Genomic DNA, 6,055 nt, shown 5'->3' with positions numbered 1-6,055 from the left:
TGGCTAAAGGGGATCTGGACTATTTTCTGGTCAAGCTGCTGACAGAAGCATAGGTGAAAATATATCCAAGACATAAATGTTGTTCCAGGACACTGCTGTCACTCCTGACACAGAGACTCTCTCACAGTATGTGCCTTCCTGAATAGCCACTTCCACCATCCCTGCATGGTGTCAATTCCAAAAATGAGTCTTGCTCACTGATCAAAGGACAGGACTGAGAAAGTAGGTATGCTTTTCAGAACTGAAGAATGGCTCCTGTACAACCTGAGTTGTTGAGTTGTTGACTGAGTTGATTAATATATTTCATAAACCACTTCTTTTTGTTCAGCTTTTGGAAATCCATACCCAAGGAAGAAATTTTATAACCAATGAAGATCAGTTCACAGTGACTTGCATACTGAAATTTTTGCCTGCAGGGAGTAGAACCATTTGCACTGTTGATGTAGGTCACAGTGACCTTCCTGAAGTGTCTCAGTCACTCCTTCTTTCTCATTATAACCCAGCTGCAATTTTTTCCCATGTTCTCTGAGAATCAGGGGCTACACCTGCTGTGCAGAGCTCAGTTAAAAGACACCAAAACTAATTGTCAGGACCGGAATGGTTTCACTGGAGCTATTTTAACACTGATCTTGAAAGAGCCTTCCAAACCTTGCAGGAATTTACTACATAACAACATAAATTATGTGCAGCTGCTGTTTCAATATAGTGATTGGCGTTCAGCTCCTAGACCAATTACTACAAACATTTACTGTACTTCAGCATGGGGAAATCATGCCTGTACAAAAAAATAGCTGAAAGTTGGTCCTGTAGGTGTTTTTCCCTACTCCTAGAAGTTATCTACAGTACCTTCCACGCCTGAAGAAGCTCCAGACAAAATCCAGAGACGGAGCCTAATTAGCTGTGTGACTCAACTGCTTTGAAAGAGATGACCTTGAAGAGTCATTGAAACTAATGGCTTAAAATTTGGCCAATAAAAGAAAGAAATTAAGGTGTCAGCATTTTTAAGAGTTCATGTTAGTTTACTCTTCTGGCTAGTGAAATTAGCAGGTCAGATGTTTCAGATATGTCTGAGATTTTTCCTCAAGCAGCAGCCACATGATGTCAACCAAAGCATGACTTGTGAGGCAGAAAAGGGGCCATGTGTCAGAAACAGTGCTCAGCATCACCACAGGGCAAGAGCTCCAGCAGCATCCACCACGGAAACCTGCTGCACCTAGGTGGGACATGGTGTAGACTCATCTTTGTGTTAACTCCAGCGTGAAATAAGTGCTGTGACTCTACCTCCCTTGGTCATTTTGATGTTTGTAGCAGAAGTGCAAGGGCAGCATCTCTGCTGCAGACACATAAAGATAGACATAAGTGACTCTGAGGATGGGGAAAGGGAAAGGAATCAGTGGCCATGCAAGAGGGCTCCAGAGGATCTAAAACGATTGTGCATAGGTTTGTGTAGAGATACAAGCCCATATGGGACCTCAGCATTCCAAAAACTCTTAATATTCATTGACTGTCTATGAAACATGTTTGGTCTAGTAGTAGGAGATTGTTCAGTGACATGATGAGAAGCCAGGAGCTTTGTATGTCCCTATAAACAATACAGGAAGCCAATCCTTGCCCAGTTGTAGTGTCCTGGTTCCATCCAGGACAGGAGAGCTAACTTTTGCAGCAGCCAGGAGTAGCACAGCCCAGACCCTGAGGTTATTTGATACCACCTCACACCATGTCCTGGGGGAATGGAGTAGGGCAGTGTTTTTCCAGTTTTCTTGGGGTGTGTGGTCAGGGTGTCAGGAAAATTAATCCACAAACACCAGACATTTATGTTTAAAAAGGAGACATAGGAGTCCTGTAAGACTATTAGAATAAAGGGAGAGGCCATGGGGGGTTTCCCCGGGGTCTCTACAATTTTTGGAGGACGCAGCTTCCTTTCTTTTTATCCTGATTTCCCAACCATGTGTCCCTCTCTCTTTCCCCATTGGCTGAGGTACTTGAGAGATACAGACTTCCCAAAATGCCTAAGACCCCCTTCTAATGTATATCCCCCGACTTTGTCTTTTCCTTGCGTCACTCAGTGGAATTCCTTATGGAATTTATTGTTCTTCCCATTGCTTCTTTCATCTCTCAGTATCAATTTTATTCATCACCTAGAGTTTGTTTGTAAAGACAAATCTCTCATTCCATTTATCAATCAGCGAAAACGAAATCCTTCCCTTTTTTTTTTTTTTTTTAATCTCTCAGTATCTAACTTTATTTACCAGCAGACCCACAGTTTGTTTGTAAAGACGAGTCTTAGTCCTTTCAAGGCGTTGCTAAGTTCCACATTGTGAAAAGTACATATTATGTGGTTGGCTCTGCGCAGATATTAAAATGAATATTATATGTGTTATGTTAGAAAGCTATACTGTATTAATTTTTTAAGTAGTTTTAGGTTATAACATAATGCTAAAATAGAAACTATGCAATATAAGATACTTTTTTTAACTAGCTCAAGAAAGGATGAGATAACCAAGAAATTCTTTGTACAGAGATAACAGCAACAAGACACCTAAATCTCCAAAAGAAAAATTATTGCCTCCTTCCCACCTCTGAGGAACCAAGAGGATTAAAGGGGAGAAGTTGACAATAACCAGAGAACACCCTTTGTTTGAAAAGAATTTATGCAACATGTATAGGATATACGAATATGCAATAGGCTATTGCTTTTAAGGGTTAATCCTCTCTTAGTGGGTGTGCTTTCAGGGCTTAATTGCCCTAGGAAGGCATCCAGACAAGTGTATTTCTTTGCTTTTTATTGTCCTCTATTGTCCTAACTCTGATTGTTGAAATTCTTATTACTCTGATTTTTATTACTGTTTTTATAACAATTTTATTACTATTAAACTTTTAAAATTTTAAAACAAGTGATTGACATTTTTCACACACTTCATGAGCAATTGTGGGTGAAATGACTCTTACACATAAAAAAATTCTTTTATGCTGCTTACATATGCTTATCTTTCATGGTAACAATGCCCCGCAGAGTAGTGGGATGATAAAAGTGGGAGAGGGAAGATCTTGAGAGCAATCATCTCTCGGGGCAGACTAGGAGCTTCAGACAAAGTTTATTACAGAAGTCCTCCCTTTCAGTTTGGGGGGGCAGAAAGGACACCTTTGATTTCTGAACTCCTTCTCCGTGATGAGTCTAGGTGCAGCTGGATCCCACTGCTGTCCCTAAAAGCCATATTCATCACCCAGTGTGCAGTAAGCCAATCTTATACACAGAGCTGACATGTTTGTTTATCAAACAGTTGTGCAAAGAAGGTGCTGCATGGTAAATCCACAAAGCTAGCACAGCAAAACTTCTCTAAATTTTATATTTTATATCTATTTTGGCAAACAAAGAAATCACAATTCATTAGCTACCAGTTGCCTAGTTTCCTTATTAATTAGTATCCTACCTTCTATTGCTTGAATGATTCTCTCACTTCTGATGTTAATTAGTCTGCCTGCTCAGTCTTACTCTTATTCTTGATGGGTCAGTGAGTTTCTTTAGCCAGTGGTCTGTGAGTTGGTGGTTGCAATCTCACCCCCTAGAATTACCTTCCAACCAGCTAGCTGGTGTACACGCCCCACACTGAGCTCCCTTGCTGTGGCAGGAGCCTGAAGCAAGACACTGTAAACTGGTGCCAATTCCTTGCTTTACAAAGGGCACAGGAACCTGTGGTGCCAGCCAGGTGACAATAGCCACAGCAGGGATGAACTGAATAGGAATACCTCAGAATATGTGTGAAGGGTATAAATATAAATGCTCGGGTGGTCCTTTGTTCACGGTCCCTCCTTTGAAGCTTTGAGGTCTGTTTCACTGACAAAGCAAGACCTTGTTTCTCAACACCCTACTCACTCTTTGTAACTCTCTGGGCATACTGTTAACTATTTCTGACTCTTGAGATGTCACAGTCTTAGCCCCAGTCTTTGTCAACTTTGTCAGTTTATAATCTGAAGGATTATATATGGAAGTGAATCTTTATGCAACTTTGTCCTGTGGGATTAAGGAAGGTAAATCAGATGTATACTGAAAAAAATTTGTCACTCTAATGATTAGACAAAAATATCTTAATCAAAATAATTTCCTACATGGAATACGTGGCTACAACTACTAGGACAGTGTAGTGTGCCATTTATGAAGCAATATTGAAGTCGCTATATGAAATCAAGTATACTGAGATTGCTGTTTCTCACCCATATCAACACAGCCTCAAGGAGTAACCTTGAGAGTAACCTTGAGGTCCTCTCCCAAGGGAGGAATCTCCACACACTCCAAGGAGGATTACATTAGAGGACCCTGCCGTTAAAAGGTGGCACTGGGCATTCATGGTGTTCAGAATCAGTCATGCATCCCTGGCTCAGCTGACTCAGTTAGACAAGTTGTCAATAGTGTAACTTTTTAGTTCCTTTGTCAGTACTCTCTCAGATGTGCCATACCTTCATTTCACTATCAGGATGTTTAAGTTTGGGGTTGATCACAGCATTCTTCAACACCAAAAGCCATACGAGATCCCCTTCCTCATTTTTTCATTCACCACTGATGGCTTTGCTTATAGGATATTGTTTGAGTTGTTTTCATCCCATTCCTGGTGAAGCATCCTGCTTAAAAACAAAGAGAAAGAGCGGAAGTTTTCACATGGAATCAGACTGTCACAAGCGGTTTCTTTCTTTGCCTCTTAGATTGTTTGTGGGGTTTGTTTTGGTTTTGGTTTCTCCTGGAGTAAATGTAACCCCAAAGAACAGTATTTGATGACAAACAGAACCCAATAAAAACCTGGAATAACGAACATGAAACCTAGCCAAAAGCTTGTATTTTTCTTTGTCAGTGCAATCCACAGAGAAAACAGAAACTGAAAACTGGTATAAAATGTAGCAATAGATGTTGCGCTATGAATATCAGGAATGAATTTAAGAATCACTATTAGAAAGACCTTTCTGGAATATGTCCTCACCTTATTGCCATGTTAATGGATCCCACTGGTTTCAGACATCATTTACAAAAGAGCAGAGTAGAGATGATCAGGAAATCTCAACTTCTGAGAATAAGAAAAACTTGAAGTAATATAATAATAAATTATCTCATCTACGCAGCTGATCTTTCTTTCATGCCAAAAATTTCTTGAGGTAGAAATTCTTTACCCAAACAGAAGAATTAAGAAAAAATTCATCCCACTTAGACAATAAACTGAAAAGCCTAATGTTGCATTAGAAAATTCTGTATTTTCCAATATAGAGTGTAACTCTTTTTAATTATTTCTAAGCAGTAAGTAGTAAGAATTTGAGGATATCATTCTTACCTATTACTCACTGTTGCCCCAGTGAATGCACAAGTGATGGGCTTCTGGCACCCAGCACTGCCCAACGAGCCCTCCTGCTCCATTTTCCCTGGGAGTCAGACCAAGAATGCTGCTCATGGTGTCTGTGGCAAGCTGTATTTTCAGACAGATGGGCTTTTACCTTAGAAAATTATCTGGGGAGCTGTTAGAGCTGTTGGATAACCACGTGTTTCTGAAGCAAGTCCCTGCATGGCAGGATCCAGCACACCGTTTGATGTGGGGAGGAACAGATGGGCTGCTTACATGGCATGTGTGAAAATAATGCATATCTTGTCTAGACAGGGATTAAATGGAGACAGGCACAATTCTCAGGGAAGACATGCTTGAATTTCCCATGCTGTGTTTTCATGATGGTGCACTTCTAACAGGAATGTGGGCTGCTCAAAAATCAAGTTTCTTGGAAGCTTTCCATTTACTGAAACTTCTCTCAACAATATAATTGTGTTCTGTGTAGATACCTCTGTCTACTCTGGCATGTGGCATCCTATACTTGTACCTTTTTTTAATTTCTTCTAGTCATTCAGACTTACTTTGGTATTTTATTCTTCAGTAATTTTATAACAGAATCACAGAATGGGGAAAGTTGAAAGACACAACAGTGGGTCATCTGGTCCAACCTCCCTGTTCAAGCAGGGTCATGCTAGAGCACATTGCATGGAATTGCAGATGAGCTCCAGTGAGGGAGACTCCATAACCGTCCT

Source organism: Agelaius phoeniceus, chromosome Z, assembly GCF_051311805.1.
Source record: "Agelaius phoeniceus isolate bAgePho1 chromosome Z, bAgePho1.hap1, whole genome shotgun sequence".
NCBI lineage: Eukaryota > Metazoa > Chordata > Aves > Passeriformes > Icteridae > Agelaius > Agelaius phoeniceus.
The sequence above is the reverse complement of the archived record's forward strand: the minus strand, read 5'-3'. Positions refer to the sequence as shown.